The 16,466-nt window shown below is 43.5% G+C and overlaps 1 protein-coding gene across 8 annotated transcripts in view; it reads left to right on the forward strand.

Moving 5' to 3' along the window:
- Positions 1-16,466, forward strand: part of tbc1d2b (TBC1 domain family, member 2B) — a 129,937-nt gene that overhangs the window by 23,108 nt on the left and 90,363 nt on the right. Inside the window, exon 1 of one of the 8 annotated variants that reach the window (XM_069902876.1) lies at positions 973-1,084. The exons of the other annotated variants lie outside the window; for them this stretch is intronic. The gene's annotated coding sequence lies outside the window, so the exon portion shown is untranslated. Of the gene's footprint in view, positions 1-972; positions 1,085-16,466 lie in introns of those variants that run through there. 8 annotated transcript variants of the gene reach the window in all.

A 16,466-nucleotide genomic window follows, 5' to 3' on the forward strand; every position in this document is an offset into this window, starting at 1 on the left:
AATTTTTTTTAAAATTAGAGCTGCAGCCTGGTAACAAGCCCTTCTGGTCCACAAATTCTTGTCACCCAACTACATCAATTAACCAACAAATCTGGGGATTTTCAAGGTAGGAGGAAAAACGTACAGTTACGGAAAGAATGTACAGACCGCAGCAGAATTGGTCACCGGTGTGCTTGTATCGTTGCGCTAACCATGTCGCAATTTCCAATGACCTCCTTTAACTCGACATTTTCCATGTTTTTCATGGGTTATATTGAGTTAACATGAGTTATATTGGAAACTTTATATTGAGTTACATTGAAGACTTCAGAAGATTTGGTTGGTATATTTGGGAGTGCAGAATAGTAGACAATGGAAAAAGGAGCAAGTAAATTGAGCGAGGTTCCCCTGTCCTAGTTTGGTTAAATAATCAGAACTGCTTTCTGTGACTTAAACTCTCCCTTCTCAAACACATCATGTTCTGCCAAATCTCCTAAATAATGTTTCTGTTACTGTATCTAGGCCACAGGAATGTCTACTTCATGATCCCAGAGCTGATTTGATTTTTTTTCTTGGGAATTTTTGGAGATGTGTAATTTCCCCACATTGGGGTTTTGTTTAAGGGTAATTGCAGTTTTGAAATGGGTCAGAGCATATGACTGGGTAAGAAGCATAATATTATTTCGACAGACTGAAATTTGTATGTTGCAAACTGTGCTTTAATTTAACAACTGCATTTTCGGCTTAATACCTTTGACTTGAACCTTGATTCCAAAAAAGCCAATATCAACAAAGAACAGTAATTATATAAAATTAAACGGGGCCTTTAATAACTTTCACAAGATTATGTCATTAATAGAGTTTAAATCGACTTTGATCTGTGATCATTTCCATTAAGGATTACACTGGCGGAGCAGACTCTTTTCAAAGAGGGTTGTTGGCACATGAGATGAAGGAGCTCTTTGCCACCAATTTGAAGATTTCAAAACGAGACTGAGAGGCCTGTTGGGCAATTCCATTGTTTCTTCTAATCAGCTGTGTCCGGATGAACCAGTTGACACTAAAGAGAAAGTGAACATTAATAGTCAATTCTAAAGATATTGAGGTAAAGACTTGAGTTTTCAAGTAATCTTTTGATGCCCAACTCGTCTTTTGGTTTATAGTTGGGCAAGGTTATGAAAATCAAATGTCTAAACTAACTAGAAAAGATGTGAACGTTTGTATTTATGAGAACGACCTGTTTTTATTTTGAGAATTTCTCAGCAGTTTGTACCACGAAGGGTGATGATTTGTGCAAGGACACGAGGCCCTCTCACCCCTCACTTTTTAGACGTTCAATTGGACAGATTGTGAATGAGTGGAGCACAAGAAATATTTGGGGTTAACTTTTTGTATTCGTTTTGTATTCGTTCAAGTTTTTCAAACCATTCCACATCCCTTGAATCCTTTAGAATTAAACAAATCTTGATCTTGTATAAACATGTCATCTCTAGCTCTCACATAGAGAATTCTAAAAGAATCAAGCCCTTTGAGGATTTGTTTCTCTTTGCCCCAGTGTTATTCCAGTTCAAGCAGGTCTCCACTGGGACTGCCACAGGCAATGGCCTCCAATGGTGGGGGGGGGTTAAATAAAATTTATAGAAATGGAGAAAAAGAGGCTGTCAAAGATTTGAAAGTGAGTTGAAAATTGAAAAGGGTAATATTTTGTAAACCATTGTCAATTTGGTTAAAATGATCTACATGTAACTATTTTTACGTGAAATATTGCACAGCTAGCGTAGAAAGGCAGCAGGGTAAGCGCAGCAACGCTATTACGCGGCCAGAGACATGGGTTCGAATCCGACACTGTCTGTAAGGAATTTGTACATTCTCCACATGTTTCCTCTGGGTTCTCTAGTTTCCTCTAAAACGTACGGGAGTGACAGATAAATTGGGGTATTGGTGCAGCGCAGGCTTGTGGGCTGGAAGGGCCTGTTACCGCCTTGTATGTCGAAATTAAATCAATGTCCCATTCAGAACAATAACCCTACTCAGAGCCTCCACCTTTCCCATCACAGCATCATAGAGCACAAACAGGCCCTTCTGCCCAACTCATCCGTGCCAGCCAAGTTGGTACTCTGTGTTAGTCCCATTTTCCTGCATTTGGACCAGCCCATTATTTATCCTTAAGTACAAAGCACCTTACTTACCAGTGGTCAGCTTTCTTAATCGTGAAACAAGTTACAATTGATGTTCATGAATTATTTTCTATAGTTTTCGTTTGGTAGTTATTTTGTGTTAAAGCGGTTTCTCAGTCATCCTTCAATAGTCGCCTTGTGTACTCCTCCATATGTTGAATGCTGAACATGTATTGTTATCAGTGAACCAATTTATTGTCAGAGAACATACAGGCCTGAGACCCTCTTTCCTGTGGGTGCGGCAGAATTACCACTTATTGGTAGTGCAACAACAAACTGTACGTGTGTAAACAAATAAAGAAATGTAAACAACTAGGCAATACAGAGAGGAAACAAAAACAGTGACTAAATTCAGAATCAAACTCTGATTGAGTTGTCGTTGAGGAGTCTGAAGGTGGAGGGGGAGCCGCTGTTCCTGAACCTGGTGGGGTGAGTCTTGTGGCACCGACACCTCTTTCCTGATGGCAGCAGCGAGAACAGAGCGTGTGCTGGGGTGGTGTGGATCCTTGATGATTTGCTGCTGCTCTCTGACAGCAGCGTTTTCATGTGGGATGGTGGGGAGGGCTTTGCCTGTGATGTCCTGGGCTGTGTGCGCTACCTTTTGGAGGAATTTACGCTCAGGGGTACTGGTGTCCCCACACCAAACCATGATGCAGCTGGTCAGCTCCCTTCCCACCACACACCTGCTGAAATTTGGCTGGGTTTCTGACGTCATACCAAAGCTCTGCAAACTCCTGAGGAAGTAGAGGCACTGACTTGCAAGAACTTAAATTCACTCACCATCTCCACTTCTGATCTCCCAATAATAACAGGATTGTACACATCTGGGTTTCCTTCCTGAATCAGCTCCTTGGTTTTGGTGACTTTGAGTGGTGGGGGGGTTATTGTTGGTGCACCATTCGGCTGAGGTTTCAATTTCCCTCCTGTATCCAACCGACTACTGTGATGTCGTCAGCGATTATTTGGTAAACTGGCAGCACAGTGGGGCTTAGAGAATAAATGCTTCCTGAGCATGGATATTTGGCACTGTGGAATGAAGGGCAGGTGTGCTGGTTGCCATCTGTGGATAATAATACGCAGTAATGGCTAATGGGTCTTTTCTCCCACTGCATTTGTATGTACGATTTATAGATTTCCTTTCTGCACAAGAGTGAAGGCAGCACAATGGGTTTTGAGACAGTTGTTTCTAATTTCAGAAAATGTTCACAACCTTAAAAAAATAGAGCTGCAAAGACCCCAGATGTGTTGAAATCCTTTGGCTCCAAATGAGCAAAAAATTGCAAGGAATTGATGGGATATTTCCTTATTTGGCTTTTGAGATCAAATTCCTATTGTCGTCAGCTGAACTGATGTGTGTGTGTGTGTGTGTGTATACGCTTGTCGAATTAGCAATCGAAGCTACATCTCTAACTCGGCCCATTTCCCCAACACATTTGCAGCCCTAAGGTTCCACTTCACATTGTCACCAGTCTCACCAATTGTCATGCAATCTGCAAGCCTGCTCATCGTTGCCACCTCTATTCACGTCCGAGTGACTCACAAACTCCAAGAGTCCCAACACTGATCCAAGTGGAGCCCCACTTGTCTCAGGCATCAAATCACAAAAATAAGGCTCCAACTTTGTTGGACCAGTCACCCATATGGGGCCTTGCCAAAGGCTTTATATTCATATTAACCGTTTCCTTCCCCTTGGCCTGGCTTCGCGGACGAAGATTTATGGAGGGGTAATGTCCACGTCAGCTGCAGGCTCGTTGGTGGCTGACAAGTCCGATGTGGGACAGGCAGGCACGATTGCAGGGGAAAATTGGTGGGATGGGGTTGGGTGTCAGGTTTTTCCTCCTCTTCTTTGGCTTGGCTTCGCGGACGAAGGTTTATGGAGGGGTAATGTCCACGTCAGCTGCAGACTCGTTAGTGGCTGACAAGTCCGATGCGGGACAGGCAGGCACGGTTGCAAGGGAAAATTGGTGGGTTGGGGTTGGGTGTTGGGTTTTCCCTCCTTTGTCAGTGAGGTAGGCCACACTTACTACAATATCCTCATCAATATGCTTCATTGCCTCCTTTAAAAGAATTCAATTAGGATCTTGTCCCTCATTTTTTTTCCAACAGCTTCCCTTCTACTGATGTTAGCTTAATAGGTCTGTAGTTATCAGGTTTTTTTTCCCCTGCTGCCCTACTTCAAAACAGGGATTACGTTTGCTGTCCTCCAGTCTCATGGTATCTTACTTGTGTGTGGTGAGGATGTAATATCTTGTGTGTGGTGAGGATGTAAAAATCATGGCAGAGCCCCAGTGATCTCCACCCTTGCCTGCCAAAGCAGCTGGGATAAATTTAATCTGGCCCCGTTGAAGCATAGTTTCCTCTTTATTTGTAGAGACATGCCAACGTTTTTCTACATCATCCAACTATAAAATCTGTTTTCTTTGTGAATACCGCTAAAATTGTCATTTCGGAGTTTGCCCATCCATTCTGGCTCCGTGCACAGATTGTTCCCACTGTCCATAAAGAGCCCTACTCTTTCCCTGATTATAGTTTTGCTCTTAATACACTTATAAGTCTTTGGATATAATTTAATCCTGGAACCAGCAATCATTTCTGACATCTGTTTGCCTTCCTGAACTTATTATGTTCTTCACATACCTCCTGTCTTTAGTTTTTTTTCTGTCGAAAGTTGGGGGTGGGGGGGGGAGGGTTGTTGCCCTACCTGATGGTCACTCATTTCCTCTCGTTCTGTACTTACTAATGGGCTAACTATGCTATGCACAACATTTTCTGACTGCTCTTTGTGATCAGACAGGACCTGCAGCTGAAGATGTTTCCTGCACATGCAGGTCACCCGGAACATTGAAAATATCCCTGACCTTCTACATTGTGCAGGAAAAACATTTTGCTTCCCCCACTTCCATATGTTGAGAGAAAGAGAAAAGCACATACATATTCACACTGTGCCAAAACCTGAATTCGGTTCCGGGAAGAGTCAGAAGGGGTATTGTGGCCAGGACTGGATTAGGTATGTGCTTGTTGACTTTGAGGGTTTGACTGGCCAATTCTTGCTTCTGTTTCTGCACTCTGTGTGATCTAGCAGGTGAATCTAAGTGCCAAAACATCCTCAGTTTGTGCTTTCCAATGATCTTGGGTAAATTAATTAAGTAATGGAGCCAGTAGGTGCTACAAGAGCGGTCTTTCCTTTAGCTGATCTCATTATAACAAAAGATTTACAATTGGACAAAACAGAAGAGGGGCAACAGATGGGTTCACTGACTGCTAACCCTCTGCTAGATATGTCATCAGTGCAAAAGCGGATGAGTGTTAAGGCCCCTTGTTACTGAATTTTCTCACAGCATTCATCATCATGAAATTGAAGGTTAATTGTTGGCAAAAAGTCACCAAGTTCAGAAACGGATGCAGGAAAAATTGCTGATGAGATTCTTACTGTCTGACCTGAAATATGCAGGTTATTTTTCTGCTTTGGAAAAATATTAGTGTTAAACAAAGCCAGTTTTAGGACAGAAGATCAAGTCTGGTTTGTGCAAAATATTCATATAATTGACGTAAAAATGCCTGAGTATTTATTTCCACATTGCAGTTTGCTGTATGGATTTTCTAGAAAATGTTGGCAACGCACTCTCTCACAGCAATAAAAGTGTAGCCATTTAGCAGTGCATGGAACTTTAGGGAAAGTTTGACTGAGAGCTGGAAAGGCTTTTGCAAGTGTGCTCCACTGCAACCCCTCACTTCCCTAGAGTTACAGAAAGGAAGTAAATATCATTACACAGTTGTCTGTCTGGAACTTCACTGACCCAAGTTAGCGCAGCCGTTCTCAATGGGGGCCGTATGCGCCCCCCCCCCCCCCCCCCCCACTGGCAACCATAGTACATTTAAGGAGGCCACGTTCCGAAGTCATAACATTTTTCAATATAGTCAGTAGGAGAGGAAATACGGAAGAAATCAACTAAGCCTGACTGCTTCACAGTGAAGGGGGCCCATAAGCTTTGAGCAGAGACCGAAGGGGGCCATAGATTTTTTTTAAAAATGGCTGATTTAGAGATGTATTTCCCAGAGCTTAATCCTTAAATTGGCAGATGCAATTCTTTGCTTCTCTCGAGAGGAGGGCAGGGGTCTCAGAGTTAATGTGCAGCTAGTTTGCACCTGGTGCAGAGAGTTTACAAAATACGTGAACAACTGCCTTTTTCCTTATACGCTCCAATTTAAATAAAGTTGATGTCGTCAGTAGTGTCTTGCGGTGTCTCTTTTTGCAAAAAAATCATGGCATTAACTTACAGTCACAGTGCTTTTTGTTCTCGAGTGACATCACATGTCTCTAATGTACTAGTACATACTCTGCAAAGTGATTTACAGCTTGATACAGTTACTGTGGTCTATTAAAATGATAATTTAGACAAGGACTGAAATTTGTTGAAATGAAAGTATGGTAAGGTAAAACCCCTGTTATCCAGAATTCAAACAACAACCGGCAACCTCAAGCAACTGGCTAAAAGAAATTGCAGAAAATAAATAGGTAAAATATGCAGAAGCTTAAAATTGGCTCACCTCGCCATTAGTTCTCTAGTCACGCACCATGCAATCTCAAGCAACCAGAAAATTTAAACATCTGGCATCTACCAATGCCCAATAGGCGACGGACAACTGGTTCAAGTGATCAAAATAGTGAGCCAACCAGATATATTGTAATAAAAACACAAAACTGGAGAAACTCAGCTGGTCAAAAAGTGTCTTTATATATAGCAAATATAAAAATACATAACCAATGCTTGGGCTTGAGCCCTTCATCGTGGAAAAATGTTGGCAGATGTCTGAACAAAAGATGGGGGGGTGGGGGGAGAGGGGTGGTCGCAAAGGCAGGAGGTGATAGGTGGAGATGGGGGGGTGGGGACAGCAGTGAACAAGGGGAGGAAGGATGGCTGGGTGAAGGGAGGGAAGAGAACTGGAAAGGGGAAGAGGAGAGCAGATTAGCAGAAACCGGAAAAGTCTATGTTAATGCCATCTAGCTGGAGAGCACCCAGACGGAAAATCAAGTGTGGTTCCTCCGGTTTGCGGGTGGACTTGGTGGGACAGAACTCAAGGCCATGGACAGACATATGAACGTGGGGGTGTGACAAAGAACTGAAATGGGTGGGTACTGGGAGGTCTCTGTCACTGGTGCGGACAGAGCGAAGGTGCTCAGCGAAGCGATCTCCCAATCTGTGCCCAGTCGCTCTGACGTAGAGAAGGCCACAAAAGGAGCACTGGAAGCAGTAAATTAGTTGTGCAGATAAACAAGTGGTGTTGCTTAACTTGAAAAGCCTGTTTTGAGCCCTGGACTGTAGTGATGGAGGAGGTGTGAGTACAAGTGTGGCACCTCCTGCGGCCACAGAGCAAGGTGCTGGGGGTGGGGGGGTGCGGGAACAATTGGTGGGGAGGGATGAGTGCACGAGAGAGTCATGGAAGGAGCGGTCCCTACGGAAGGCAGAGAGGAAAGGAGAGGGGAAGATCTGTCTGGTAGAGGGATCTTGTAAGTGCCAGAAATTCCAGAGGGGGATGTGTTGGATGTGGAGGCTAGTGGGGTAGTAGGTGAGGATAAGGGGGATTCTATGTTTGTTGCGCTGGGACAGAGGGGGCCATGGAACAGACATGGTGGAGATGGAGAAATTAAGAGAAGGGGATGGAATCCTTGCAGGGTGTGAGGAAGTGTAGTTGTGGGAGTTGGTGGGTTTGTATCGTATATGTCGGTGGAAAGTTTGTCTCCTGAGATGGAGACAAAGAGATCCAGGAAAGGGGAGAGTGTTGTCAGAGATAGACCAGGTGAGTTTGAATTCGGGGTGGAAGTTGGTCGAGAAGTGGATGTAGTTGACAAGCTCATTGCGGGTGCATGAGGCAGCCCCGATGTAGTCCTCGATATACCAGTGGAAGAGTTGAGGGGTATTGCTTGTGCAGACTTCTAGTATGGATTGCTCCACAAAGTCCACAAACAGGCAGGCAAAACTGGGACCCAGGAGGTACCCATGGCTACTCCTTTGATTTGGAGGAAGTGAGATGAGTTAAAGAAGTAGTTGTTTAAAGTGAGGACAAGCTCTGCCAGGCAGAGGAGGGTGGTGGTAGAGGGTGACTGGTCAGGTCTCTGGTCCAGAAAGAAGCAAAATGCTTTAAGACCTTATGGGTGGGGGGTTGAGGTATAAAGGGATTGGATAGCCACGTGAAGATGAGACGGTGCAGTTCGGGGAATCTGAAGTCATTGAAGAGGTGGAGGGTTCATGAGGTATTGGAGATGTGGTTGGGAGGGATTGGACCAGGGGAAACATGATAGAGTAATTTGGTGGGATAAGAGCAGACAGAAACAATGGGTCGACCTAGATGGTTGGGTTTGTGTATCTTGGGTAGAAGGTAGAAATGAGCAAGCGGGGATGGGAGACAATGAGGTCGGCGGCCATGTGACCAGAGGTGAAGAGGTTGGAGGTGGTGGGTTGATGTGCCATGGTGTGGTCCTATGGGAGGGGTAGATAGGAGGAGGTGTTTGAGAGCTGTCGTCTGGCCTTAGCAGGGTAGAGGTCAATGCACCAGATCACAACAGCACCACCCTGATCTACGTGATTGATGGTGAGGTTGGCATTGTTACAGTAATTTATATTTGCTTTTCGTTTGCTCTGACAATTATTTTGTCTTTTGTTGCTCGACAACAGAGGAGTAGTATAACTACCTCGAATTTTTGTTTGCTGCTTTCTTCTTTCTTTGGCTTGGCTTCGCGGACGAAGATTTATGGAGGGGGTAAAAAGTCCACGTCAGCTGCAGGCTCGTTTGTGGCTGACCAGTCCGATGCGGGACAGGCAGACACGATTGCAGCGGTTGCAAGGGAAAATTGGTTGGTTGGGGTTGGGTGTTGGGTTTTTCCTCCTTTGCCTTTTGTCAGTGAGGTGGGCTCTGCGGTCTTCTTCAAAGGAGGCTGCTGCCCGCCAAACTGTGAGGCGCCAAGATGCACGGTTTGAGGCGTTATCAGCCCACTGGCGGTGGTCAATGTGGCAGGCACCAAGAGATTTCTTTAGGCAGTCCTTGTACCTTTTCTTTGGTGCACCTCTGTCACGGTGGCCAGTGGAGAGCTCGCCATATAATACGATCTTGGGAAGGCGATGGTCCTCCATTCTGGAGACGTGACCCATCCAGCGCAGCTGGATCTTCAGCAGCGTGGACTCGATGCTGTCGACCTCTGCCATCTCGAGTACCTCGACGTTAGGGGTGTGAGCGCTCCAATGGATGTTGAGGATGGAGCGGAGACAACGCTGGTGGAAGCTTTCTAGGAGCCGTAGGTGGTGCCGGTAGAGGACCCATGATTCGGAGCCGAACAGGAGTGTGGGTATGACAACGGCTCTGTATACGCTTATCTTTGTGAGGTTTTTCAGTTGGTTGTTTTTCCAGACTCTTTTGTGTAGTCTTCCAAAGGCGCTATTTGCCTTGGCGAGTCTGTTGTCTATCTCATTGTCGATCCTTGCATCTGATGAAATGGTGCAGCCAAGATAGGTAAACTGGTTGACCGTTTTGTGTGCCCGATGGAGATGTGGGGGGGCTGGTAGTCATGGTGGGGAGCTGGCTGATGGAGGACCTCAGTTTTCTTCAGGCTGACTTCCAGGCCAAACATTTTGGCAGTTTCCGCAAAGCAGGACGTCAAGCGCTGAAGAGCTGGCTCTGAATGGGCAACTAAAGCGGCATCATCTGCAAAGAGTAGTTCACGGACAAGTTTCTCTTGTGTCTTGGTGTGAGCTTGCAGGCGCCTCAGATTGAAGAGACTGCCATCCGTGGCACCTTATATAACATAAAGCTATTGACCATTAACATATTAGGTGACCACATATCAGTGCATGTATAATTAATGATGCCACACTGTAAAGTGCCATCTCCAGATGACTGGAAATATCTGTCTCAGCCCAAACAATTCTCTCTTAAGCTGTTAAAATTTGCCCTGCTGATGTGATCCTGTCTGATCTGCCCCAGATTTCATCTCCCCATCTGTGCCAGTTCCCTGGTCTTTCTTTCAAAAAAAAATCATTTACCTTTTATTCTTAAATTGGGCCTCCCATCACTCCTCAGGGCGAAGAATTCCAGAGATGTGCTTCGGTTTAAATGACCCCCTTACACTCTGCTGCCCCTCCCCTGCCTCAGCCTCACCCCGACTTGCAATTGTTTTTTCAATAGAGTTTCCCATTAGAGACATCTCAACAACCATCCTGTTATGATTCGTTCTGATCTTCTCTTTCATTGAGATGATTCCTTCCGCATCCAGAGTTTGTCATTGAAGCTCATCATCCTCTGATTTGAATGCACCTTTCACTTTGGCAACATAGTGGTAACTGAGATCTTTTAAGTGCTGCTACTTTGTAAGATTGTACAGTGACAGAGTATATAGAGGTGTTTGGGAGATACATTGGGAAAGGTTTGTTAGAGCAGGTCACACACGAGCACTTTAAAACTCAGAATTTTTGCAGGAGGTTTTGCAAGAGTGCTCTCAGACTCATGATGGACTGTTATTTGCAAAAGGCAACAAATGTAACAACAGGCAGTAGCAGCTTTGCCTGGAAAAGAGCAATTACTGTCTGGGAGGTTATGTGATCTTTGCAGGCAGAGAGCAGAAAAAAACAGGCTTTGCACTGAGTTGGAGGGAGTGAAAGAGAGAGAGGAGAGACACAGACCTCGGTTCTAGAGGGACAAGCTGGCAAGCTTTGGAAGATGGCCTGTTCAAAGGAGAGGACCGGCTGTCCGGTGTTTCCCTTGGAATAGGAAAAACAGAAAGGAACTCTGTGGTGATCTGAAAATAGAGGTTATCATCTGGAGAACCCTGAAGGGGGCAGGTTTTATCAGCTTGTCCCTTTGGAACTGATGTCTGTGTCTTGACGATTCTGCTTGCACCTTGCTTTGAGGAGGTGAAAGAAAATTTGATGTCTCTAAAATGACGTGTTTTTAGAACAGTTATACTTGGTTCTGGATCCTCCTACACTTGGCCACTGTGAGAAATGTTGGCCCAGGCTCAGTATACTTTTGTTGCAGTTGGATACTGGACTTGAGAACCCGACGTTTTAACTGTTAACACTTTGGCCATTAGATGTTGAAGTTTATCTTTTGATGACGGTCACAGGCACATTTTGGAATTAGCAGTATTACGAGAACCTGTTTTAGTAAAATGGGATTATCACTGTAAGGGATAGTATAGACAGGAGGAATTGAATGGTCACCGTTAACATTTAATATTTCACACAAGCACCATCACAACACAAGTTACCGTCCAGCGACAATTCACCGTCCGTTCCAGATTTGAGACATTTGCAAAGACGTTGTGATTTTGCGAAGGGAGAACCTTTCTGATGCTGAAGAGAAAACAGCTTTTTAAAGCAGCTCTTGTGGCCAGTCATTTTTCTGGGATTCAGAGCAAAGCCGGCCCTGTGAACGACTGGGCCTTTTTGGTGGATTGACCTGTACCAGGTGGATCTTTTGCGAGCAAAGTGCTTCATTTTGATTGTGACCAACAGGGAAGGTCACTTGGAGAGGCCAGGGTCCTGGAAGCTTCGTGGAGGCTGCCCAATTCGAGTCTTGCCTACAAAAGGACCAGGAGTGTTATGACCACAGTTCGTGTGGATGGACTTTCCTTCAAAGGCAACGCAAGGAGAATTAGTGAGTCTGTAGCAGCGACAACTCCCGTCTTCCCGTCAGTTCAACATTAATTCTGGGCGTCAAATTTCAAAGTTCGACGCTTCAACACTGAATTTAAAAGACTGAACTTTTAAATAACTTTCCTGATTTCAGCCTGGACTGCAATGGTTTGGGTATAACACACACACGCGCGTGCATAGTTGGGGATAGATTTAGTGTTAAGGATAGTTTAAGAGTTAGAAATAAAATTAGTATTTTAAAATTAAACACTCTGGTTCATTGCCTATTGCTGTTCATTACATGTGATTTGTAACAGCAGTAGATAATATTGAAAATGCAGCTTTTCTGATCATAAAATAAAACCAGAAAATTGTGGAAATAATCAGCAGGTCAGCATGTATCAGTGGGAAGAGACAGTTATTTAGTTCCAAGACAACATTCCTGGAAGTAAATGGTTATTTTGTTATCTTTTCTTTGGCTTGGCTTCGCGGACGAAGATTTATGGAGGGGGTAAATGTCCACGTCAGCTGCAGGCTCGTTGGTGGCTGACAAGTCCGATGCAGGACAGGCAGACACGGTTGCAAGGGAAAATTGGTTGGTTGGGGTTGGGTGTTGGGTTTTTCCTCCTTTGCCTTTTGTCAGTGAGGTGTTATAAGTACTGTGGATTCATGCTAGAAATGAGTTGAAATATATTTTACATCACAGCAGTTCTGACAGGAGGGTCTTCAGCCTGAAATATTAACTCTCTTTCTCTTCTCTGACCTGAGTATTTGCAACGTTTTCTGTTTTAGATTTATAGAATTTGTAGGTTTTTAAAAAAAAGTTCAGATGATGTGCTTTATGTATTTTTTAAAAATTAGCACCTTCCTCCTCGTGGAGATGGATGTGCGTGATAGTATAACTGTTAAAGCTAAAAAGCTGCATCTTTTAACCACAATTTTCATAAATTATAAGCTGTGTTTGACCTTGAAGGTGCTATGAGTTTACATCCTAAAGGGTGGGTGGGTGTGAGTGAGGTAGTTTCTTGTGCAAAGCGATGGTTGGAGAAAATTTTGAAAAGAATAATCCCCCACAAATATTGGGCAAATGCAAAACCATCAGGTGTGTCTAACATGAGTTGTGGTGTATGGGGGACAAGAAGTCTTGGGGGCCGCATGGTTAGGATACTCATTAGAGCAAAGCTATTCCAGTGCGAGTGACCCAGGTTCTGTAGAGTTTGTACATTCTACCTGTGTCTGCACGGGCTTCCTCAGAGTGCTCTCGTGTTCTCCTATGCTCCAAAGAGGAATGGAGTTATTAGATTAATTGGTTACGTGGGGGGTATTTAGGCAGTGAGGACCAGAGGTCCTGTTGTCATTGCTGTATCAGTAAAAAAAAATTAGTTATTTGTGCCACTCTGCAATTCCTATAAAATTATTAATTGCAATAGATGTTCTTTACAATTTGCAGCTTGCTTTTTAAAGCCTAATAATTGTCATTAATGTATTGAAATGCTTTCCTGTTTAAAAAAAAATGCAAGAAGCATTGCTCTTTGTGGCTCTAAATCCCCTTAGGACTCCACTCAAAGTTTACGGGCCCCCCCCATGTTTTTTTTCCATACTTCTCTCCTACTGATGACTTAAAAAATATTTAATGATTTCATTTCTGCTCCCCCACCCCCTTAAATGTGCTGTGGCCCACATGTCCCGCTGTTGAGAACAGCTGCTCCAAATTGATGGTGTAAGTTGCAGATTTCCTACCCATTTCAATTCCTTTCTCCTGGAAAATTTTGTGATTGAGTTATTTGCAAAAATTGGCAGGATCATTCTCAATATGTTATGTGCTTTACGCTTGCACCCTGTGCATGTCCTGTGGTGCCTCCAGCTTTCAGCTGGAGACCTCGATGCCTTCCTGAAGCTCAAAGCAGTGGCTTCACTCCTGATACCTTGTGCCACCAAAGGCCTTTCTGCTTCCAAATGTCTGCTAGATTTTTTAAATGAAATTATTTTTTCTTAACTTCTGTTTAAAATTAAAATGAAAGCAATTCGGTCATTTAATTGAAATTAAATGTAACAGTAAATTAAAACATCTTTGAACCATTTAGCTGGATAATCCCATTCTCATGAGGTTGCTATGACACACTTTTGAATGCAGATGTGAAGTGTACAAGACTTCATGGTTTTCGTGACGAAACTCTGCAATGTTGCCGTAGCAGAGTAGGCCACTAGATGACTTGATACCTGACCATTTGTGTTCTAAACTATGCTTCGTACTCATTGGTTCTCTCGAGTCACCGACTGAAGAGCACGGAGACTTAATACCACAGCCACATGTCCTTCCTCAGTACAAATGAAAGGATCAGCCATGTCCCTAGCTATTACCAGCCTTTATGTTGGCAATTTGGAATCTACCCTCACATCACTCCCTCAACCCTATTTCTGCAGAATTGTCCTCTCTTCAATTGAAGAACCTGATTCAGACCAACATAAAACGCATCCAACTAGATTATTAGTGATTCTCTATGCACTGATTTATTTGAAACTTTAGAATTTTTAATTGATGGAGAAATAAGGGCTCCATGTGCTGCTAAAATTATCTATGTATTGTGACAGTATATAGATATGTTTTGGGGAGATAAATTGGGAAAGGTTTGTTAGAGTAGGTCACATATATACACTTTAAAATAGATTTTATTTGAAATACTGGAGCTCTGCTAATGCTAGACCTATCGGCCCCACAGCTTTTGCAAGAGCTTTGGAGAGGGCCCAAGAGACTACACTAATGGATTGTTGTTTACAAAAAGGCAACAGATGAAAGTGCTTGTTGGAGCCGCATATTGTCTGGAGGGGAACTTGCTGTCTTAAGAGGGTCATGTGGTTTTGAGAGAGAGTCGAACAGGCTTTCTCTCTATATGTGTGTGTCAGAGAGAGACAGAGATCAGTTCGACAGTGTTACGGCCAGCAACAGAACTGGGACTGGAACAGGACAAGCTGACAAGCTTGTGGAAAACCCCATTTGGAAGACGGGTTGTGAGTTCTTAGTTCAGCCTGGTCAAAGCCCTTGTGGTTCATTCAAGAGGAGAGGACTGTCTGTCTAATGTTTCACTTGGAATAAGAGAAACAAAAAGGTGGTGACCTGAAAGAAAGAGGTTATCATCTGGAGAACCCTGAAATGGCAAGTTTCGTCAGCAAGACACTGAAGTGGCTGATGGAAGTACATCAGTTGTGGATGTCCTGGAACAAAAAATCGTTCTCTGAAAATCGACAAGAACCTTCCTGAGCAGTAACCATTGACCTTTCAAACACCAAAGCCTGGTGAACTTTATTAATGTTAAATTCTGTGCACAGTATAAGAATTGCCTGCAACCAGTGAACTTGGAGGAATAAGAAGTGAGATTGGACTGTGATCCAAAGAACTTTTCTGAACTTGCCCACGCATTACATACACGTGCACTTTGAATTAGAAGGGGGTTAAGTTAGGTTAGTTAAGTCAATAGTGATAAGTTAAAGTGTGATTCTGTTTTCATGTTTAAAGATAATTAAAAGCAACTTTTGTTTAAGTAACCATTTGTCTTTGTGAACATCTATTGCTGCTGGGTTTTGGGGTTCTCTGGGCTCGTAACAGTATCATAACTGAATTAATGTCCCCCTGAGCAGACTATGATGAATTTTGGATCAAGTAGTTGCATTATATCAAAAGCTGAAGATAAAAAATTGTACTGGAAATTGGAAATAAAACCAAAATAATTGAAACATTCAGTAGGTCAGGCAGCATCGATGAAAGGAAAAGAGTTGATGTTTCAGATCCTGTCTGACAAAACGGACTGGAGCTGTAACATTAACTCTGTTTCTCTTTCCATAGACGATGATTGACCAACTGAGTGATTCAAACATTTTCTGCTGTCATTCCAGTTCATCTGTTTACACATCATAAAATCACTTGTGCGGAACAGTTAGTGTAACTCTATTAGAGCACCAGTGGGTTTGAATCCAGCACTGACTATATGCTCTCCCCATACCTCCAGATGCTCTGGTTTCTTCCCACCCTCCACAACGTACAGGGGTTGTCGATTAATTGGTGTATTTGAGGCCACGGGCTCATGGGCCAGAAGGGCCTGTTACTGTGCGGTATGTTTAAATTAAAAAAAAATAACCTGACTCTGCCCCTTCTCTATCATCTGCCGAAATGCTCATCTCTTTGTTAACATTTGATTACTCCAACATCCTGCTGGCTGGCTGGCCTCTCTCTAAGCTTATTTAGTAAAGCTCTGCTCAGTTTCCATAATCTCTGATTTCAAAATGTTGAAATGGTTATTCCTCTCGTCACGACCTCCTGCATCCCTTTCCCAGAGAGCTCTTCGTGATGTGCAATACTTCTACCTTCCAATTTTCAACTGCCTGGCTAGAAGAAAAGGCAGGGTTGTGCCGCGATAACTAAGAACTTCCAAGAATCTTCCCAAATCCTGTCTCACTGCATTGATTTCAAATTATGGGTCAATTCTAACACCCTTAGTTTTGTATTTGGTGCAAGAGCCATTACTACCATAATGTTAAGGTATTTGGTTAAAATGTGATCAATATTGAGGTGGCATCCCTGTTGCTGCTTCTTGCATTCTGTTTGTATTTCCGCTTGACATTTAGGTGTGATATTGCTCTAGAACACTTTGAAAACATATATACAGCTGCGCTTCATAGACTACAGCTC

The sequence above is a fragment of the Narcine bancroftii genome, chromosome 11 (assembly GCF_036971445.1).
Source record: "Narcine bancroftii isolate sNarBan1 chromosome 11, sNarBan1.hap1, whole genome shotgun sequence".
NCBI classification, from domain to species: Eukaryota; Metazoa; Chordata; class Chondrichthyes; order Torpediniformes; family Narcinidae; genus Narcine; species Narcine bancroftii.